This window comes from Schistocerca serialis, chromosome 4 (assembly GCF_023864345.2).
Source record: "Schistocerca serialis cubense isolate TAMUIC-IGC-003099 chromosome 4, iqSchSeri2.2, whole genome shotgun sequence".
NCBI lineage: Eukaryota > Metazoa > Arthropoda > Insecta > Orthoptera > Acrididae > Schistocerca > Schistocerca serialis.
In genome coordinates this window covers 81,338,447-81,362,267 of record NC_064641.1, presented here as the reverse complement: position 1 = coordinate 81,362,267, position 23,821 = coordinate 81,338,447, and positions in this window count along the sequence as shown.

Below are 23,821 nucleotides of genomic sequence, written 5' to 3'. Positions count from 1 at the left end.
GACGGAGGTGCTGATGTAGCCATCTCTGAGGTGAAGGTCAGTATCTAGGAAGGTGGCTCTACCCAACAAGCCAATTATTTGAAATCACTTCTATGCAACTGATTAGTGGTTTTCTATTTTGAGAACATCATGTGTCTTTTCAGGAATGTATAAGTGAAGTAAATGTGTTCTTTTGCTTAACGTAATATGTTGTCTGTGTTTAGATTTTCCTTAGGGAGATCTCTTTGAATAGTTAAAAGTAATATGTACAGTGCTTTTATAAAGGTATGAAGACTTATTACAATTCCATTAGAGAAATTGGTTTATTATGCACCTCTTTTGCATCATTAGAAAAAACACAGAGACTCTTGTTATAAAGTGCTATTGGGTGTGAGACAGTATTTTCATGTTCCTTCACTGCATATGACACTAGGAAAGCCACTGCTGTAAATTTTTTTATCACAATTAGTGAGAAGAGATACAAATTTCTTGGTATAATTTCTGTATCTTTGGTGATTACTGAGTAGTTACTCATTTTATCCTAAAGTAAGGAGTGTTAATAAATGGTAATGATGCAAGATGCTTTATTTTTAATGGTCATGTAAGAGATCACTATCGAATGACAGCAACTTGAAAAATTGAGAATAATCTAAAAACACAAAGTCTTGCACATCATCTCTCAACTTCTGCATTCACGTCGACTCCTTAACTGTCGATATGTGCAATCAAACTTTGAATATCTGTGGAAGTGAGGCAACAATTGGTTATTGTGGACTGAAGATTTAATTGCAAAATTTGGGGGCAGTGGGAATAGATGGGAGTTTTGAGTGTATCTCCCATCCTGCTTGAGTGAACATACCTCCAGAAGATATTGATGCCATATGTGGATCGCCGTTGTGATGGCTGAAGCTCATCTACTTGTGTCCATCAGATGTATGTCTGTGCCGGGTGAAGGAATGGTTGGTATATTTAATTTTCCAACATGCTGGAGTAATAAAACCCGGTGGGGATGGAGCTTCAAATTTCAGTGATTCGCATCTCTCAGGTATTCGGATGGAATTGTGTCATTGATAGCTTGATCTGGTGAAGTTGTAGTGATGTTCTTCTCTGAGGATTGTTTGTCTGGTGGGGCTGGCCTTGGAAAACTTGCACATGTCGTCTTGGGAGACTCTTCCTCTGTGAGGTCAGCAGGCTTTATTCTCTCAACACATATTGTTATGGTCTTCCCATCTTGCAGTATTACAACAGTGTGCAAACCATGTTGTAAAACTGGATATGTGCCCATGTAGGGGACACGAAGGTGGCTTAACTGCATCAGCTTGTAACCACATATGTAAGCATTTTTGGAGGTTCTTGTGAAAAAATGTTTGCTTGATGCTATGATGGGTTGATGCTGCCAGAATGTGGCCAGAGGGTTGTAACCTTCTGGCTCTCTATGAGATCTGATGGAACATGAATTTGCTGTCCATCAACTAACTGAGTCAGAGCCAAATCGATGTCTTTGTTAGTAGGTGTTCTCAAACCGAGCAGTATGACAGGTAATGCATCACTCCAGGTACTGCCATGGCACACAAGTGTTGCTTTGAGGTTCTAATGCAGCTAGGAATCAGCTAGTCCACCATTCCATTACTTACGGGATAGTTTCGTAAAAAGGGAGTGATCAAATTGACGATGGTGATCTGTGGTCACTATAGCCAGAATTCCAAATCTAGCAGGTCACAAGCAAACAAACTCTTTAGCTCCAGTTTCTGCTGACAGTAATTAGTGTAGCTTCTGGTCAGTCAGTAAAATGGTCTATTATTGTGAGCAAGTACTAATATTCATTGGACTAAGGGAGTGATCGAACAATGTCCAAGTGCACATGTGTTAATCTTATTGCTGGGGTGACTGTATCTCCAACAGGTGTTAAGGTGTGCGAACCAACTTTGTTTGTTGGCAGTGTAAACATGCTGTTGCTAATGGGTGACACTGTAAAACATTGAGTCACTGTCTGTGTGGAAACATGAATGGCATTAACTAAATTACTACAATTAAACAATAATGAGGATCAGTGTTTTGTGTTTTTGTTACAATGAGAAGTGGCTGCCTCTTAAACACTGTGTTTCAAAATATCCTCTTCCTATGGAGTAAAAGTATTTTCTCTTTCCAATCATTTTTTATATTCTAGTATTCAACTTTTTTTTCAGTGTATCAGTCATGTTATCCTCTTTGTTTGTACAGTTGTATCTCTTTCCTTCCAACATCTCCCATGAGTTGTATTATAGATTTAGTACTTTAGTGTTAATGTTTCTTTGAATATAATATTGTGTACCAGGATTTTACTTTACTAAATCTTCTGAGGAGACTGATTAGTGTCAACTTCATACTGATGCCACTAGCAAAGTAATATTGTAGGAGGGTGTGTATAATTTTGTTTTATTGTAATCAATGCTGCAGTCTACTTTTTATCTACTCACCAAGCAGCAGCAGAATACACCCATAAAAGTATATTGTAATCGGCAAGCTTTTGGAGCCAGTGGCTCCTTCTTCACGCAGAAGGGTGGAAGAGGAAGGAAGAGGGGCGAAGCAAAAGAACTGGAGAGATCTAGGAAAAGTCACCCAGAATCACGAGTAAGGGGAGACTTACAGCATAGAATGAGAATCCCTTCTCATCCTGTGCAATAAGTCTCATCTGACCCATGGTTCTGGTTGATGACTTTCCCAAAATCTACCCCTTTTATTAGACTTCTCCAATCATTTTCTTCACCCCTCTTCCTTCCCCTTCAATTCTTCTGCATAAAGAAGGAGCCTGTGGCTCCAAAAGCTTGCCAATTACAACCTTCTGTTATGTGTTCTGCTACTGCTTGGTGAGTAGATTTTATTATTTATCTAATTAATTTATACCATAAAAAATTGATTGTTTTCATTGTTATATTAGTCTACTTTTGAGGTACCATTTTAGATGATAACAATTTTAGTAGTGTTCTAAATCAACATTTCATTATTAGATTCCTTATATTTGGTATCCTAATTTAAATAAACTTGACCTGTGTATTTGTTATTTGTGACACTTGGCTGTGGTTTCATGTGTTTATATGACACATTTCACAAGTCTCAGTATATGGACATATGACATGTATATTTTTATAAACCATACCAGTGAAGGTGGTATAATTGCTAGCAGTTTTGGTATAGTGCGTTAGTTTTCATAAGAATAGATAAATTTTCTTATAACTCATCCTTCATTTATTGTATAACTTGAACTTGAACCATTCTTGAAAGCAGTCCAGTGTTAATATGATGGTACGAATATCTTGGATGATAGAATTAACACCATTAAGAGACTGCATATGTCATTTTGTAACACATATTATTGTAAGCTAGAAGCTGTGCAGGAGTACTTTGTTGGAAGTTTGTTGCAACATAGACCAAAAATGAATGAATGAATGTCATTAAATGTCTCATGTGTTTGTCAGAAGTTATAAGATCATGAGAATTCCCAACTGTTGTTATACACGTTTATTGCCATGTTAGTGAATAAACAAATGAAACAATAACAAACTATATGTTGGCTTAAATCTCATTGCATCGAAAAGTCATTCACAATCTTAGTATCTCTACTGACAGTAGTACATAATATGTTTGTTATTATATAAAGTATTTAATGACTGTAATTGTCTCATAATCTTTGAGTGTGATATTATTTACACATAGATAAAAGAAGGAATAAAGGTAACTTGGCTCAACGTTAAGCTGAACATCCTAGTATCCAGATTCTTGTTTTATAAGACTTGAGTTGATAAAGAATAAAATTGAAAAAGTTATTAGTAGTCTGGAGAAATTTTGTATTGCATTCCATGTAAAATGAAGTCACTGTTGTTGTTGTTGTTGTTGTTGTTGTTGTCTTCAGTCCAGTGACTGGTTTGATGCAGCTATCCATGCTACTTTATCCTGTGCAAGCTTCTTCATCTCCAAGTAATTACTGCACCCTACATCCTCCTGAAGCTGCATAGTGTATTCATCTCTTGGTCTCCCTCTATGATTTTTGCCCTCCACATTGCCCTCCAATACTAAATTGGTGATCTCTTGATGCCTTAGAACATCTCCTACCAACCGATCCCTTCTTCTAGTCATGTTGTGCCACAAATTCCTCTTCTCCCCAATTCTATTCAGTACCTCCTCATTAGTTATGTGATCTACTCATCTAATCTTCAACATTCTTCTGTTTCACCACATTTGGAAAGCTTCTATTCTCTTCTTGTCTAAACTATTTATCGTCCATATTTCACATCTGTATATGGCTACACTCCATACAAATACTTTTCTAAAAGACTTCCTGACACTTACATGTTAATAAATTTCTCTTTATAAGTTTTTTATCTTGCCATTGCCAGTCTACATTTTATATTCTTTCTACTTCGACCAACATCAGTTATTTTGCTCCCTAGATAGCAAAACTCATCTACTACTTTAAGTATCTCATTTCCTAATCTAATTCCCTCAGCATCACCCTATTTAATTAGACTACATTCCATTATCCTCATTTTGCTTTTGTTGATGTTCATCTTATATCCTCCTTTCAAGACACTGTCCATTCCATTCAACTGCTCTTCCAGTTCCTTTGCTGTCTCTGAGAGAATTACAATGTCATCGGCAAACCTCAAAGTTTTTATTTCTTCTCCATTGATTTTCATTCATACTCCAAATTTTTCTTTTATTTCCTTTAGTGCTTCCTCAATATACAGATTGAATAACATCAGGGATGGGATACAACCCTGTCTCACTCCATTCCCAACCACTGCTTCCCTTTCATGCCCCTCAACTCTTATAACTGCCATCTGGTTTCTGTACAAATTGTAAATAGCATTTTTCTCCCTGTATTTGAGTCCGGCCACCTTCAGAATTTGAAAGAGAGTAGTCCAGTCAATGTTGTCAAAAGCTTTCTCTAAGTCTACAAATGCTAGAAATGTAAGTTTGCCTTTCCTTAATCTATCTTCTAAGATAAGTTGTAGGGTCAGTATTGCCTCATGTGTTCCAGCATTTCTGCGTAATTCAAAATGATCTTCGCTGAGGTCAGCTATTCTTATTTTGTTCTTAATTTATTCTTGGGGTATACAGATCATATACCAAAATACCAGACACAGCCTAAGTTATCATATCACTTTCCTTGTCATGATCTCGACTGCTGTTGAACACCTTTTTTCCACTTTGCAACTGCCAATGCCCTAGGGAAGGTAATTTAACTTTCTAATTTCTAACGGATACCTTTACAGAAAACACTTAACAGCTGTAAAAGTATTATGTTTGTAAAAGAACGAAAAACAAAACAAACTGTGATATTTAGAATTTGCAGTTCAGTATAAATTTGCCTTTTTTCTTGATTGCAGTATGGACTGAAAATGCCATGCCATCTCAGTTGACAACTACAAATCTTGGAACAGCAGGGATGCAGACCATGCTATATGACTTTGACAAGAATGATAACTTTCAGAGAATGGAACCATTTGTTTGCAGTACATGCAGTAAACAGTACTCAAGAAAAGGCTCTCTACAGCGACATGTTAAATATGAATGTGGTGTGGAACCTCAGTTCTACTGTCCATACTGCCCTGAAAGAAGTCACCGCAAAAGCAATCTTCATCGACACATAATACGTCATCACTCCAATGTATCATTGTGTGATGGTGTTTAGCCTATTTTGGTGAAAAGAATTCCATGGTCAGACCACATCCATGTGTTGTGTTAAGTTAATTTTTCAACACTTTTCTTACCATGGTTTGCAATAATCTACACATAACACATTCCAATATAAATGCTGGCAGATTACCTTATGATGTAATATTTGGAAAGTAACTATCACTTGATTATCATTGAACAAGAAACTTCTGCTGATAAAATATTTGCCATAACCATATTACTTTTTGGACTTGAGGAAGTGGAAAATATAAAGAAGCATATTAATGTATGGTGATTTTTTTCAATACCAGTAAAGACTTACATTTTTGGCACTTATTAATTGAGGAATTTTTGCATGTATGTATCATTGTCAAAGTATTGTAGAGATGATTAATTGTATGATTAAAACATCCACATTTCCAGTTAAAATCTCTAATGATATGTCCCATGTACTTTGGAAGACAATGGAACATAATGAGTGGGGTGGAAAAAACATGTACTTAACAGTCAGGTTTTTCAACATGGGATTGACCCTTACATAATAGAGACTACTGCTTTTTTAGTGCATGGCATCTGGTTAACCCATGATTTTCAAGGACTAGCAATTATAAGCAGAACTACTTTAGTGTTTTCAAGTTCAAGATTTCTTTACTGTCTCCATAGTGTTGAGAAGATAGTAATGCATGGAGACATGTCTCTGCTGATAATATAAATAGTTTGACATATTTACATTGTACTGTATTATCATGTGCTATTATCTAAAAGCATTTAAATGAAGCCTTTTTCCTTAACTGTTGTGCCCATTGCTAGCTAGCCCCTATTGAAATACTAACAGAAAATTAACAAGCAACACTTTTTTAATTTTCTTTTTTTCTCATCATACATGGTCAGAAAGTAATGCTGCAAAAGCTGGAAAAATAATACAGTTGACGATCAAGTCTCCCTGTGTTTTTATTTTGACAAGAGGTCAGAAGTAAACATAGTGTGAACCTGCCTGATATTTTAGTTATTGACAAGGTGAGTGTATTAAAACATTTAATAGTCTGTGTATTCTTCAGCTCCAACCCATTGATTTCAAGCCCTTTTGTGCTGGAATTTTCATTTTTATCAAATTTATTTATTACTGACAGATAACATTATTTTATTGTGCAATTCGATGTGGAACTAATGCAGGCATTCAGGTTGGGGGAAGGGGTGGTTTGGAAAGTGTTATATTTTAACTCTAGTAGAAACTTTTAACTTTTTATTGCTTTTAAACATACTCCTGGAACTTCACATTTGTGTATCCAAACACAAATAATACAAATATCTTGACTGTAAATGATTGCTTTTCCTTCTAATATAATTTGTGAAATGAACAGATTTTTGGAGAAATTTTAATGTATGTCAAAGGATAATTCTGTTAATTGTGAATCAAATCTCATGTCTGCATTTAGCTGTTACAATGTAAGATCAGTATGGGAGTTGTCTGTGTACCCACTTGGAAGGCTCTATTATAGTGCTTTTATACTGTGTGGAGCGCTGGCAAAAAAAATCACTCACATGAAACTTCATATGTTGAGATAGTATTTCAGTGATTATTAAATTTTGGCAAATTTACAAAGAACTTGGTGGTATGAGACCACTTATCAGTGTGACGTTCCACTCCATGTCACCTACATTATTGCATTGATGCTGATGGGAATTACTGTCATAAAGCTGTTTTATAGCTGACGGATTCTCACCTAAGGCAATCTGATCCACAACTATTGTAACTAGTCTTTGATATCTTGGGTACTGGCACTGGGATGGAGATGCAATCCAAGATTGTCCCACTCATATTCTGTCTGGGACAGATGGTCATGGGAGTACCTCAACATCATGCAGACAGCTCATATAGACATGTGCCATGTGTGACCTAGGATTGCCCAGTTGGAAAATGGCCCTGTGATACTGTTGCATGGGAGATAACACATGAGGATGGAGGAAGTCTGTGATATGCCATTGTGCATTAGAATACCCACAATTACTACCATTCATGACCTGAAGTCATACCTGATGGCTCCATGACTGCCCATACCATAAAACTTCAAGTGACTTAGCTTTGCCTTTCCATAACATTGTAAGAATGGGTCCTATCTGTAGATCTCCACCATTCTCATCGAAGGTGGTCATCCAGGATAGCATTCATTGCTGAACACGTTGCGATGCCATTCGTAGGCAGTCCGTGCTTTCTGCTTGCGGCATCATTCCAAACACAGCCTTTGTGTTGTAGTGTTATCAGTAGTCCATGCATGGGATAGTACTTCACTAGTCTGGCTGCAGCTAGTCTCTGACCAAAAGTGTGAGATGACACAGAATGTCGCAGGTAGTCCATTACTTGTTCTTGGGTGGTAGCTGCAGAAGTGAAAGGCCTACAATGTCCTTAGTAAAAGATGTGGTTGACTGGAACCTTGACAGTGAGGCCCTCAAGTTCCCATGCAGTCCTTCATCAGGCCACAGTCACATCCGAATGCCCCACAAATCAGTATATCACATGATTTGACCAACCAGCCAAATGGGGACCCACAAAGAGACCCCATTTAAACTCTGTCAGGTGCTGATAATGCAGCCACACAACTTTGAGGCATCTTCATGTCCTTCACAGTGATCACTCAGTATCTGATGGTGTTTGTGCCCCTCATATACTGCACCAGGCCTGGTAACAATGCTAAACATGAATAACACTAATGCATTATGTTCGCCATTCTACCTGTCACAGAGAATGGCAACTTTAATCATTTACTTACCCACTGATGATGTGTTTTTTTATTTGAAGTGCATTGATATCCAAGCATGTCTTCTGGGTACTTCACTTTTTTGCCAGACAATGTATTAACTGTTAAAACTGCCAAATGTAAGTCAATCTTTACCAGTTTAAAGTAATAAATGCAGTGAATGAAACAAGTGAACTTGACTGTGTGTGATATTAAGTCATTATTTACTGTGAATGAATCTATTAATTATCTAAAGAAGATCTTTGAGGTGAACTTCAATTATACTGTGGATACAAAGTAACAGGTCTGTAACTCTTCAATTGCTCCATAACTGTTACACAGCAGGAGATGTACCACAGAAAACTATATTGATTTAGTAATGTATGTAGCAACAAAATGTCTTTAGTTTTCTGGTACCATGTTTGTACAACGTAACACAATTTGAAGAACAAAACACTAGTGAAATATGGCGTTTTATGTTCCTAGTAAACTGTTTCACATCACTGGGTTATGTGCAGTTTTTTTTCCCCCCTACAATTTAAGGTGAATAAAAGTTAATGATTTCAATACCTTTCCTGTAATAAACATTTCACAAGTTCAGTATCTGTTTTTCTATTATCAAATTTTGCATCGTGTTGTTTGTTATGAGTCTTATTTTCTCCACAGAAAACTATAATCTCATTGTGGCATTCCTAGAAAACTTTTTTTTAAAAAAACATTCACTTAAAAATTATAGATAATTCTGGTTTATGTGTGTAGGTATAAATTGCAACAACAACATAACTTTTCCATTATGATTTGTGAAGATGGAATAGGATTTTGCATTAATGCATTTTTGAATTTCTATCTGATTTCAGTGTACTGGTCCGATGAAACACCGATGTCATCCACAGAAGCAAATACATTTGATCAAAGATTTGGAATAAACTGTATAGATAACAACCAGATAACACATTATCTTTACAAATGCAGCATGTGTTGCAAGTCCTACAAATTTCGATGTTCTTTGACAAGGCATATTAAATATGAGTGTGGAAAACCACCTCAGTTTCAGTGTCCTTACTGCACAGAAAAAAGTCATCACAAGTGCAATTTAGAAAAGCACATTAGACGCAAACATAAACAGATACAAGATCCACAGGACCAAATGTGAAATTATGTGATCAACAGACATGATTAGATTTGTATTTTAAAAATTTAGTATGTGCTACTGACATTTAAAAGTAATTAATCAGTGGACAGTTGAGAAGCACTATTTTAAATCACTTTTTATATGACTGGCTTTTCATTTTCCATTTTGAAAAATACATGCACCTTTTAAGTATGTATAATGGGAGTAAAGTCCCCTTTTACATAATTATGTTGTTTGTGTCTATATTTTTCTCAGATCTGTGTGTAGAACTAATAATCATATACACAATGCCTTTTTTATTTATCTGGCAGGTCTTTCAAGGCTGTGAGCTGAGTTAACTTTTGCATTAAGACAGTGTATAATAAGTTCTTACAAGAAATTTTGAAGGGAATTTCTGGAGGTAAATCACATGGCCTCGATACGGCATTATAATAGGAAATCAAAATGTTCATTTTTAAGTATTTTATATTGCACTAATATTATGAAGAAAGTTGTAACATCCTGTAGACTATGAAGATTTAAAAAGACTTGGGAATTTTCAATGGAATGAATAATATTCATTATTTAAGTATGGAATTATGTTTCTCTGTTCACGTCATTAAAAAGATATACAGGGATTACTGTTGTAATATGCTGCTGAGTATGAGCCAGTATCTTCATGTACTTTTGCCGCATATGACATAAGAAACAGTTTCTGTTGTAAATTTTTTATCTCAACTACAAAGAGCAAATACAAATTTATGGATGTAATTTCTTTATGTGTGTTGATAACAGTTCTGAGAATAGTTTTTAAGTGAACCTTCATGTTCTCTAACTTCTGAAATTGGAAGTTTTTATTCATCAAGTGAAAGAAAACATGTAAGATTATGAACATGATATTACTTTTTTTTATTTTTGTTTCTTAGTGTGTGTTTTTCTGTTTTCTTTCTTGATGAGTGACTTATTGTTTCATAATCTTGGATGGGCCAACGATCAAACGATGATTACTATTTCAAAGTTCAGTGTTTTAGTTTGGTTATGGAGAAGAATTCTCTATATTAGTTATATTTATTTAGCCGGCCGCGGTGGTCTCGCGGTTCTAGGTGCGCAGTCCGGAACCGTGCGCTGCTACGGTCGCAGGTTCGAATCCTGCCTCGGGCATGGATGTGTGTGATGTCCTTAGGTTAGTTAGGTTTCAGTAGTTCTAAGTTCTAGGGGACTGATGACCATAGTAGTTGAGTCCCATAGTGCTCAGAGCCATTTGAACCATTTTATATTTATTTATGAAAACATTTGAGATATTTTTGACAAAAGAGCATTATATATAAAAAAAACAAAGATGAGGTGACTTACCGAACAAAAGCGCTGGCAGGTCGATAGACACACAAACAAAAACAAACATACACACAAAATTCAAGCTTTCGCAACAAACTGTTGCCTCATCAGGAAAGAGGGAAGGAGAGGGGAAGACGAAAGGAAGTGGGTTTTAAGGGAGAGGGTAAGGAGTCATTCCAATCCCGGGAGCGGAAAGACTTACCTTAGGGGGAAAAAAGGACAGGTATACACTAGCACACACGCACATATCCATCCACACATACAGACACAAGCAGACATATTTAAAGACAAAGAGTTTGGGCAGAGATGTCAGTCGAGGCAGAAGTGTAGAGGCAAAGAAGTTGTTGACAGAAAGGTGAGGTATGAGTGGCGGCAACTTGAAATTAGCGGAGATTGAGGCCTGGCGGATGACGAGAAGAGAGGATATACTGAAGGGCAAGTTCCCATCTCCGGAGTTCGGATAGGTTGGTGTTGGTGGGAAGTATCCAGATAACCCGGACGGTGTAACACTGTGCCAAGATGTGCTGGCTGTGCACCAAGGCATGTTTAGCCACAGGGTGATCCTCATTACCAACAAACACTGTCTGCCTGTGTCCATTCATGCGAATGGACAGTTTGTTGCTGGTCATTCCCACATAGAATGCATCACAGTGTAGGCAGGTCAGTTGGTAAATCACGTGGGTGCTTTCACACGTGGCTCTGCCTCTGATCGTGTACACCTTCCGGGTTACAGGACTGGAGTAGGTGGTGGTGGGAGGGTGCATGGGACAGGTTTTGCATCGGGGGCGGTTACAAGGATAGGAGCCAGAGGGTAGGGAAGGTGGTTTGAGGATTTCATAGGGATGAACTAACAGGTTACGAAGGTTAGGTGGACGGCGGAAAGACACTCTTGGCGGAGTGGGGAGGATTTCATGAAGGATGGATCTCATTTCAGGGCAGGATTTGAGGAAGTCGTATCCCTGCTGGAGAGCCACATTCAGAGTCTGGTCCAGTCCCGGAAAGTATCCTGTCACAAGTGGGGCACTTTTGTGGTTCTTCTGTGGGGGATTCTGGGTTTGAGGGGACGAGGAAGTGGCTCTGGTTATTTGCTTCTGTACCAGGTCGGGAGGGTAGTTGCGGGATGCGAAAGCTGTTTTCAGGTTGTTGGTGTAATGATTCAGGGATTCCGGACTGGAGCAGATTCGTTTGCCACGAAGACCTAGGCTGTAGGGAAGGGACCGTTTGATGTGGAATGGGTGGCAGCTGTCATAATGGAGGTACTGTTGCTTGTTGGTGGGTTTGATGTGGACGGACGTGTGAAGTTGGCCATTGGACAGGTGGAGGTCAACGTCAAGGAAAGTGGCATGGGATTTGGAGTAGGAGCAGGTGAAACTGATGGAACCAAAGGAGTTGAGGTTGGAGAGGAAATTCTGGAGTTCTTCTTCACTGTGAGTCCAGATCATGAAGATGTCATCAATAAATCTGTACCAAACTTTGGGTTGGCAGACTTGGGTAACCAAGAAGGCTTCCTCTAAGCGACCCATGAATAGGTTGGCGTACGAGGGGGCCATCCTGGTGCCCATGGCTGTTCCCTTTAATTGTTGGTATGTCTGGCCCTCAAAAGTGAAGAAGTTGTGGGTCAGGATGAAGCTGGCTAAGGTGATGAGGAAAGAGGTTTTAGGTAGGGTGGCAGGTGATCGGCATGAAAGGAAATGCTCCATCGCAGCGAGGCCCTGGACGTGCGGAATATTTGTGTATAAGTACGTGGCATCAATGGTTACAAGGATGGTTTCCGGGGGTAACAGATTGGGTAAGGATTCCAGGCGTTCAAGGAAGTGGTTGGTGTCCTTGATGAAGGATGGGAGACTGCATGTAATGGGTTGAAGGTGTTGATCTACGTAGGCAGAGATACGTTCTGTGGGGGCTTGGTAACCAGCTACAATGGGGCGGCTGGGATGATTGGGTTTGTGGATTTTAGGAAGAAGGTAGAAGGTAGGGGTGCGGGGTAGTTCCTTTCGTCTTCCCCTCTCCTTCCCTCTTTCCTGATGAGGTAACAGTTTGTTGCGAAAGCTTGAATTTTGTGTGTATGTTTGTGTTTGTTTGTGTGTCTATCGACCTGCCAGCGCTTTTGTTCGGTAAGTCACCTCATCTTTGTTTTTATATATAATTTTTCCCACGTGGAATGTTTCCTTCCATTATATTGATATCATTAATTTGAATCCAACAATTACGTTTGTTATTGTCACTGTTGCATTTCGAAATCTTTTCTGTCGTCTTATTTTCCTCTTTCTGTTTTTGCCAGTAGTTTCACTTTGTATTCACCTTCTCCTTTTTACCGTAATCTGCTATACTATTTTATCCCGCCTATATATATACTTAATAATACGTAACCCACTTCCAAACCATAACCAAAAAAATTTTTTTTTTTTTTTGCCGCTTTCAGCACTACCGCCGCTATAATATCCACCGTTTCTAGTTCACAAACAGCTCCTTTCACCTTTTAAACAACCATTTCGGCCAGTTCTAATAACTTTCGCTTTATTTCCATTTCCGTTTTTCCCACATCACTGATCATTTTTAGCCGCTTCCCACGGGTTTTAACGCCATTATTTCTTCGTCAGACAATTGTTGGCCTCATTTTCATAATCTGCCACCACAATACCACTCCTTTTAATATACTACACGCAGTTTTTTCGAAATTTTCCCGAATTTCTCCGTCCTTTAACGTGTTTTGGCGGCAACACAACCACCTAACCTTTATGCACATCGTTGTCTACCAACCCAAGTCCAACATAGCCCAGCTGTAACCAACACCTTTTCGCCTTTTCTCATTCCAGATCTCCAGTTTCTTTCCGGTTCACCTTTATCTCTCCCCATATATTTTTATTTTCATTTTCATTTTCATTTCACCTCATGTTACACTTTCCACCTTCTAATACCATGTCACCCTCACAACACCCCCACAATGACCCCATTAAGTTTTATTTACATTCCCTCCGCAAACGTGCCTTCGCCCTAGCCAGATTACGCTCGCGTATTTTATTTTCTCAGGCTTGTCTGACATTTGGCATTACCCCCAAAGGCCTCACACTCAAAGTTCCCATCTCTGGCTGCAACCCTTCCTTCCATCAGTCCCTATACCAGTTCCAAACTGAACAATCCATTGCCCTCACCCACCTAATCCTTCACCTACACATCAACTCAGCCAATGAACACACCCGTCAACTCCTATCCTTAATAAAAGTCCTTAATCTTTCCTCTCCCACATCCACACCGGCTGTTCAGAGCATCCTCCTACAGGCCAACCGTAAATTAGAACAGTATGCCACCCTCCACCTCAAAAAACTATCCAATCTTCTGGTTTCCCACCTCCGGAAAGGCAACTCACTCACCCTTCACAACCTTTCCAGCAAACCTCAACCTCCTCTCATTGCACACAAACCCAGTCTCTCCCATCTACTCAATCTCCCACTTCCAGCTCCACTCCCTCCCAAACCTCTAAATTCCGATCAACACAATCTGGAACCACAACACCCTAATTCAGTAGTTAACCTTTCCTCCAAACCTCTCTCCCAATCCGAAACCTCTGTCCTATCCAAAGGCCTCACCTTCAGCCCCACTCCCAGATTCAACCAAACAGCACTCGTCAAAGATTTACTGTCCTACACTCGTACTCTCTGCTGGAAGTATCACTTTGCCACGAAGAAAAATGATCCTAATCCTACTCCTAATGATCCGACTCCTCAAGACACCATCCAAATTGAACCCTGCCTGGAACAGTTCCGTCCTCCGTCACAGCGGGACCCACCTCCTCTTCCTCAAAATCACCCTCTCCAAACCTTCCAGGAATTTCTGACTTCCAGCCTTGCATCTCAATCCTTCTTTAAAAACCTTAATCCTACACCCAACATCACCACTGCTGAAGCCCAGGCTATCCGTGATCTGAAGGCTGACCGATCCATCGTCATTCTTCCGGCGGACAAGGGTTCCACGACCGTGGTACTTGATCGTCGGGAGTATGTGGCTGAGGGACTGCGTCAGCTTTCAGACAACACCACATACAAAGTTTGCCAAGGTAACCCCATTCCCGATGTCCAGGCAGAGCTTCAAGGAATCCTCAGAACCTTAGGCCCCCTGCAAAACCTTTCACCCGACTCCATCAACCTCCTGACCCCACCGACACCCCGCACCCCTACCTTCTACCTTCTTCCTAAAATCCACAAACCCAATCATCCCGGCCGCCCCATTGTAGCTGGTTACCAAGCCCCCACAGAACGTATCTCTGCCTACGTAGATCAACACCTTCAACCCATTACATGCAGTCTCCCATCCTTCATCAAGGACACCAACCACTTCCTTGAATGCCTGGAATCCTTACCCAATCTGTTACCCCCGGAAACCATCCTTGTAACCATTGATGCCACGTCCTTATACACAAATATTCCGCACGTCCAGGGCCTCGCTGCGATGGAGCATTTCCTTTCATGCCGATCACCTGCCACCCTACCTAAAACCTCTTTCCTCATCACCTTAGCCAGCTTCATCCTGACACACAACTTCTTCACTTTTGAGGGCCAGACATACCAACAATTAAAGGGAACAGCCATGGGCACCAGGATGGCCCCCTCGTACGCCAACCTATTCATGGGTCGCTTAGAGGAAGCCTTCTTGGTTACCCAAGTCTGCCAACCCAAAGTTTGGTGCAGATTTATTGATGACATCTTCATGATCTGGACTCACAGTGAAGAAGAACTCCAGAATTTCCTCTCCAACCTCAACTCCTTTGGTTCCATCAGTTTCACCTGGTCCTACTCCAAATCCCATGCCACTTTCCTTGACGTTGACCTCCACCTGTCCAATGGCCAACTTCACACGTCCGTCCACATCAAACCCACCAACAAGCAACAGTACCTCCATTATGACAGCTGCCACCCATTCCACATCAAACGGTCCCTTCCCTACAGCCTAGGTCTTCGTGGCAAACGAATCTGCTCCAGTCCGGAATCCCTGAATCATTACACCAACAACCTGAAAACAGCTTTCGCATCCCGCAACTACCCTCCCGACCTGGTACAGAAGCAAATAACCAGAGCCACTTCCTCGTCCCCTCAAACCCAGAATCCCCCACAGAAGAACCACAAAAGTGCCCCACTTGTGACAGGATACTTTCCGGGACTGGACCAGACTCTGAATGTGGCTCTCCAGCAGGGATACGACTTCCTCAAATCCTGCCCTGAAATGAGATCCATCCTTCATGAAATCCTCCCCACTCCGCCAAGAGTGTCTTCCCGCCGTCCACCTAACCTTCGTAACCTGTTAGTTCATCCCTATGAAATCCCCAAACCACCTTCCCTACCCTCTGGCTCCTATCCTTGTAACCGCCCCCGATGCAAAACCTGTCCCATGCACCCTCCCACCACCACCTACTCCAGTCCTGTAACCCGGAAGGTGTACACGATCAGAGGCAGAGCCACGTGTGAAAGCACCCACGTGATTTACCAACTGACCTGCCTACACTGTGATGCATTCTATGTGGGAATGACCAGCAACAAACTGTCCATTCGCATGAATGGACACAGGCAGACAGTGTTTGTTGGTAATGAGGATCACCCTGTGGCTAAACATGCCTTGGTGCACAGCCAGCACATCTTGGCACAGTGTTACACCGTCCGGGTTATCTGGATACTTCCCACCAACACCAACCTATCCGAACTCCGGAGATGGGAACTTGCCCTTCAGTATATCCTCTCTTCTCGTCATCCGCCAGGCCTCAATCTCCGCTAATTTCAAGTTGCCGCCACTCATACCTCACCTTTCTTTCAACAACTTCTTTGCCTCTACACTTCTGCCTCGACTGACATCTCTGCCCAAACTCTTTGTCTTTAAATATGTCTGCTTGTGTCTGTATTTGTGGATGGATATGTGCGTGGATATGTGCATGTGTGCTAGTGTATACCTGTCCTTTTTTCCCCCCTAAGGTAAGTCTTTCCGCTCCCGGGATTGGAATGACTCCTTACCCTCTCCCTTAAAACCCACTTCCTTTCGTCTTCCCCTCTCCTTCCCTCTTTCCTGATGAGGCAACAGTTTGTTGCGAAAGCTTGAATTTTGTGTGTATGTTTGTGTTTGTTTGTGTGTCTATCGACCTGCCAGCGCTTTTGTTCGGTAAGTCACCTCATCTTTGTTTTTATATATAATTTTTCCCACGTGGAATATTTCCTTCCATTATATATATATATATATATATATATATATATATATATATATATATATATATATATATATATATATGTGTGTGTGTAATGGAAGGAAACATTCCACGTGGGAAAAATTATATATAAAAACAAAGATGAGGTGACTTACCGAACAAAAGCGCTGGCAGGTCGATAGACACACAAGCAAACACAAACATACACACAAAATTCAAGCTTTCGCAACAAACTGTTGCCTCATCAGGAAAGAGGGAAGGAGAGGGGAAGACGAAAGGAAGTGGGTTTTAAGGGAGAGGGTAAGGAGTCATTCCAATCCCGGGAGCGGAAAGACTTACCTTAGGGGGAAAAAAGGACAGGTATACACTCGCACACACGCACATATCCATCCACACATACAGACACCAATTTTTCCCCCTAAGGTAAGTCTTTCCGCTCCCGGGATTGGAATGACTCCTTACCCTCTCCCTTAAAACCCACTTCCTTTCGTCTTCCCCTCTCCTTCCCTCTTTCCTGATGAGGCAACAGTTTGTTGCGAAAGCTTGAATTTTGTGTGTATGTTTGTGTTTGTTTGTGTGTCTATCGACCTGCCAGCGCTTTTGTTCGGTAAGTCACCTCATCTTTGTTTTTTTTTTTATATATATATATATATATATATATATATATATATATATATATATATATATATATATATATATATATATATATATACAAGTAGAGTATGTTATTCGTATCCGGTTTATTCAATTTCTGTTTTAGTATTAAACTGAATGCTTTTGAAAAAAAATATATATATATATATAAAGAAAAAACAATGTTTGACAAAAGTATTTTCAAAAGCATTCAGTTTAATACTAAAACAGAAATTGAATAAACCGGATACGAATAACATACTCTACTTGTCTAGTGTTAAAAGCATCACAGTAGCACTTCAAGATGTTAATATTCATGTGAACCAGCTTGACTGGTGCATGTGTATATTTTTCTTTTTATTATCTGCAATTCCCACATGTAGAGACATAAGATAAACCGAGTCCATAGTGTGACCATGTAACATATTCTTGTTGGAATTAAGTATTGTTTTCCTGCTAATTTGAGCTGCTTAGTCATATTTTTTGCTGGTTGTTGTTAAGTGTGAGTATCTGACTTTGTTTGGGTGTGATACAGAAGAATATGCCATAACTGAAAAGAAGCATACAGTTATGTAATGAATAGAAAGTCGAATATGAAAGACAAGATACTGACAGGATAGTAACATGCCACTTGTATTGAAAAATTTTTGCAGCTGTGTCACAAAATCTCTTTTGGACATCATGTGCCTTCTTAAACCATTTTATTGACATCGACACATATCAGTGGGCATAGCCTGGTGACAAAATTTATCCTATGCTCTCTCCTAACACTGTTTATCCAAACCCCATTACTTGTTAACACATGTTGTGTTGTGGTCTTCATTCCTGAGACTGGTTTGATCCAGCTATCCATGCTACTCTATCCTGTGCAAGCTTCTTCATCTCCCAGTACCTACTGCAGCCTACATCCTTCTGAATCTGCTTAGTGTATTCATCTCTTGGTCTCCCTCTACAATTTTTACCCTCCACACTGCCCTCCAGTACCAAATTGGTGATCCCTTGATGCCTCAGAACATGTCGTACCAACCGATCCCTTCTTCTAGTCAAGTTGTGCCACGAACTCCTCTTCTCCCCAATTCTATTCAATACCTCCTCATTAGTTATGTGATCTACCCATCTAATCTTCAGCATTCTTCTGTAGCACCACATTTCAAAAGCTTCTATTCTCTTCTTGTCTAAACTATTTACGATTCATGTTTCACTTCCATACATGGCTACACTCCATACAAATACTTTCAGAAATGACTTCCTGACACTTAAATCAATACTCAATGTTAACAAATTTCTCTTCTTCAGAAACGCTTTCTTTGCCATTGCCAGTCTACATTTTATATCCTCTCTACTTTGACCATCATCAGTTATTTTGCTCCCCAAATAGCAAAACTCCTTTACTACTTGAAGTGTCTCATTTCCTAATCTAATTCCCTCGGCATCACCCGGTTTAATTCAACTACATTCCATTATCCTCGTTTTGCTTTTGTTGATGTTCATCTTATACCCTCCTTTCAAGACACTGTCCATTCCATTTAACTGCTCTTCCAAGTCCTTTGTTAGGCCTGGCTCTCCCAAGGCTGTCAGTAATTCTAATGGAATGTTGCCTACTCCCGGGGCCTTGTTTCGACTTAGGTCTTTCAGTGCTCTGTCAAACTTTTCATGCAGTATCATATCTCCCATTTCATTTTCATCTACCTCCTCTTCCATTTCCATAATATTGTTCTCAAGGACATCGCCCCTGTGTAGAACCTCTATATAGTCCTTCCACCTTTCTCCTTTCCCTTCTTTGCTTAGAACTGGGTTTCCATCTGAGCTCTTGATATTCATGTAAGTGGTTCTCTTTTCTCCAAAGGTCTTTTTAATTTTCCTGTAGGCAGTATCTGTCTTACCCCTAGTGAGATAAGCCTCTACATCTTTACATTTGTCCTCTAGCCATCCCTGTTTAGCCATTTTGCACTTCCTGTCGATCTCATTTTTGAGACATTTGTATTCCTTTTTCCCTGCTTCACTTACTGCATTTTTGTATTTTCTCCTTTTCTCAATTAAATTCAGTATCTCTTCTGTTACCCAAGGATTTCTACTAGCCCTTGTCTTTTTACCTTCTTGATCCTCTGCTGCCTTCTCTATTTCATTCCTCAAAGCTACCAATTCTTCTTCTTCTGTATTTCTTTCCCCCATTCCTGTCAATTGTTCCCTTATGCTCTCCATGAAACTCTGTACAACATCTGGTTCTTTCAGTTTATCCACGTCCCATCTCCTTAAATTCCCACCTTTTTGCAGTTTCTTCAGTTTTAATCTACAGGTCATAACCAATAGATGGTGGTCAGAGTCCGCATCTGCCCCTGGAAATGTCTTACAATTTAAAACCTGGTTCCTAAATCTCTGTCTTACCATTATATAATCTGTCTGAAACCTTTTAGAATCTCCAGGGTTCTTCCATGTATACAACCTTGTTTCATGATTCTTGAACCAAGTGTTAGCTATGATTAAGTTATGCTCTGTGCAAAATTCTACCAGGTGGCTTCCTCTTTCGTTTCTTAGCCCCAATCCATATTCACCTACTACTTTTCCATCTCTTCTTTTTCCTACTGTCAAATTCCAGTCACCCATGGCTATTAAATTTTCGTCTCCCTTCACTACCTGAATAATTTCTTTTATCTCATCATGCATTTCATCAATTTCTTCATCATCTGCAGAGCTAGTTGGCATATAAACATGTACTACTGTAGTAGGAGTGGGCTTCGTGTCTGTCTTGGCCACAATAATGCGTTCACAATTCTGTTTGTAGTAGCTTACCCGCACTCCTATTTTTTTATTCATTACTAAACCTACTTCTGCATTACCCCTATTTGATTTTGTACTTATAACCCTGTATTCACCTGATCACAAGTCTTGTTCCTCCTGCCACCGAACTTCATACTTCATAAAATAAAGGTAGCTGTGGGCCACACTTCTCTTCAGCATCCTTTGCAGTCTCTTAGGCAGGATGTTCACATGATGTAGCTCAAGGTTTGCATCCAACACAAATGGTCTAATGGAGAAGATCTTACAGACTGATGCTACTTAACTCTATCATGTGATACCCCATTTTACTGTCAGATGAATGCAACAGTTGCCCTTCACCACACACTACATCTTTGTTTTATAATGACATTTGAAGGCAACAGGAACACTCAATTGAAATTCATTTAATCTGTTTGCAGAAGACAATGAAGCTGTAAAACTAAATGGAATCATGTAACAATACCAGAGAAGGAAAGTTGCTATTCGCCATATAGTGAAAATGGTGAGTCGCAATAGGCACAACAAAAAGATTCACACAATTAAAGCTTTTGGCCATTAAGGCTTTTGTCAGCAGTAGACACACACACACACACACACACACACACACACACAAATGCAATTTGCATGTAAGGTAGTTTACTGTAAAACAAAAATATGTCTACAAACGTTTTTACTGATTTGCTGGATCTAATGCAATATTAAATGCTTTTGGTATGTTGCTACACATGAACATTGTTCTTAAAAGACAGTGAACAGCTTGGTGTAGGAAAAACACTGTAGAGCAGATTACCCAACTCCACAGAATTGTTTGTTGGCCAATGTTGGTTTTTGGGCTTTTGACAGAAGTTCTCAATAGGATAGGCTTCATTGTGCAGCACACATGATTTAGAACATAAACCATCATGAATCCATATAAAGTCATGAAACAAACAAATAGCTTGAACTATCATCATATATCATTTTATTCATGTCACAGTTTATTGGAATATTGAACTCCCGGAACTTTGACACCAACGTAACATTCTACAGACTTCTTCCACTAGATAATCTGTAATTAAATATGCATCTTTCATTAGTTAATTTTCTCTGAGGACATGCTCTCATTATGTGTTTTGTGATAGGGAAAGCTTCATGCACAACAAAATAATAAGGAAATTTGCAGTCTTCTTCTAGCAAGGTGCATATCAGGAAGTAGGAGCATGCCTGCAAACAATGTTGTGCTGAAACAATTTTCATATCATACTCTCCCTTCACTGGTGTGGCCATATGTCCCAATGTCAGCTGATAAAAATAATCCATCTGCATCAAAAAGCAGCTAACATATATTTGACTCTGATTTAGTAGGAGCTCTAACCTACATGTGCTTCCTGTCAAAGGTAAAAATATGCTCAATAGATTCCATAGGTCCCAGTAACAGTCTGCTGTTTTCTTCCAGAATTATTGAGTTGCTGTTGGCGAATATTCAGGCTACAAATGTTCACATATTGCCTCTGACTTCTTCAATTGGTAATGTGTCATCAGAAAAAATAAAAGGGAAACAGGATACATATTCAACCATTTAAACACCTTAAGGCTGGGTTCACATAAGCAGGACGTATGCACAATGTCACCTGTGCAGCGAAGTTTTGAGAAACTCCTACATTTCTCTTATTGTTGCAATGTTACATCATACTTCTTGAGCACAATATGGCAAATACATGAATTCAGTTGCAATTACAATGAAACATGAAAATGAGTTTTTTAAACATGCAACTAAGGACAAGACAAATCAAATAATTATGAAAATTTGAAATAATATGATTCCTGAAGTGTTCCTAGCATGAGTGATCAATGATTGGATACCAGGAAACAACTTATTGTTGATATAAAGATAAATATGTAATTTGTTAAGCTTAAACATGCACAACAAATGAAATGAATTACTGATAAGTCATTGGTAGCAGCATGTATAATTATTTTTTTTCAAGGTGTGACAAAGGATACCATTCTTGCACTTGTTTTGTGAATAAGCAACAATAAGAACATTGATTCCATTGCAGAACTTATTGAAGCCACTTCATCATCTTGGACAATTACATTATTAGAAAGAGTGATACTTAATCAGCAAAAACTGAACATTAAAGAATCCACTTTCAGTAAACACTGATTTAAAATAGATTTCTGTGTAGTGTGACAAAGAATTAACAGTACCAGATTAGTTTGTTTTATAATATTTCAAATGAATTTACAGAAACAACTACTGAAAATAACAATCAAGATAGGACAATGAAATTAGCAAAGCTGTACTGTATGTGATAGCTCATTTTCTGTCTAATGTGCTATTTCAGATTGTGCTGTGCTGCTAAGGCACTATACCAGTCTCACTTACAAAATAATTAACCATTGCATCTCTGTTTCTTGTTGCTGGCACATTTCTTCTTCTTTCAACCAAGTTGTGGTGAACCAAAATCCTTTCATGGTGAATGTGTCTGCAAATTGGCAACCATCTCCCTCACAGTTACTACCACTAGTTCTAAAGTAAAAATAACTCTTAAAGCAATGTTAACTTGGAGTCTGACTGCAACTGGCTTCATAAACTACACGCTAAAGAGGAACATGAGCCACAACTTCACGTAATGTGCATCTGTAACCTAGGGTGTGGCATGCTGTACCCCTTAGTGGCCAACTGCCAACCACCTATTTATTCAACACTGGAAAAGAGACTTAGCTCTCCTACTGGTCTTAAAACAGTTTCAATATGTTAGTTACATTTTGTATGGGGTGATGTATTACATAGAATGCACCAAATATGAAATGGCCAGTGACTACATTTTTCAGTATAAACTTTTGAAAATACTTGTGGTGGATTACTTAATTTTGAAGTATCATAATAACTGTGGGAATAACAAAAAGAGAGAAAATTCTGACTAAGATGATACATGAGATTGTAAGATGTGAAAGACTCTGATTTTTTTATCCAGTAGTTTCCTCAAAATAAGATAAGAAAGATTGCATAATGGAGGAGACACACACATCTCAAAACAGTGATTTCAAATTTTTTACACAAAAATTATAAGATTTACTGAGAAAGTGACTGCTGTGATGGATTTGGCATTGTTTCATTTACATAAAACTTCAATGAAATTGACTAAAGCCAGACCACATTCATAATCCAAAGATGATTTGTTGCCACCTCACTAATGCCCAATGATTTGTATTGGTATTGAGTCATATGCATGCCAACCAGCTCCCCTCTCACCCTCACTGTGACCTGTCATGCCATGCATCACATCACTTGCCATGCCATGTCAGTGGGCATCCAGCCTTATGCTTCGCATAAAGACAAAGAGATACAGCAGAGTGTGCCCTGTGGCACAATAGCCCTTCAGGCCTGCTTCATTATGTGGGCTTTTAGTATACCGACTCTCAGCA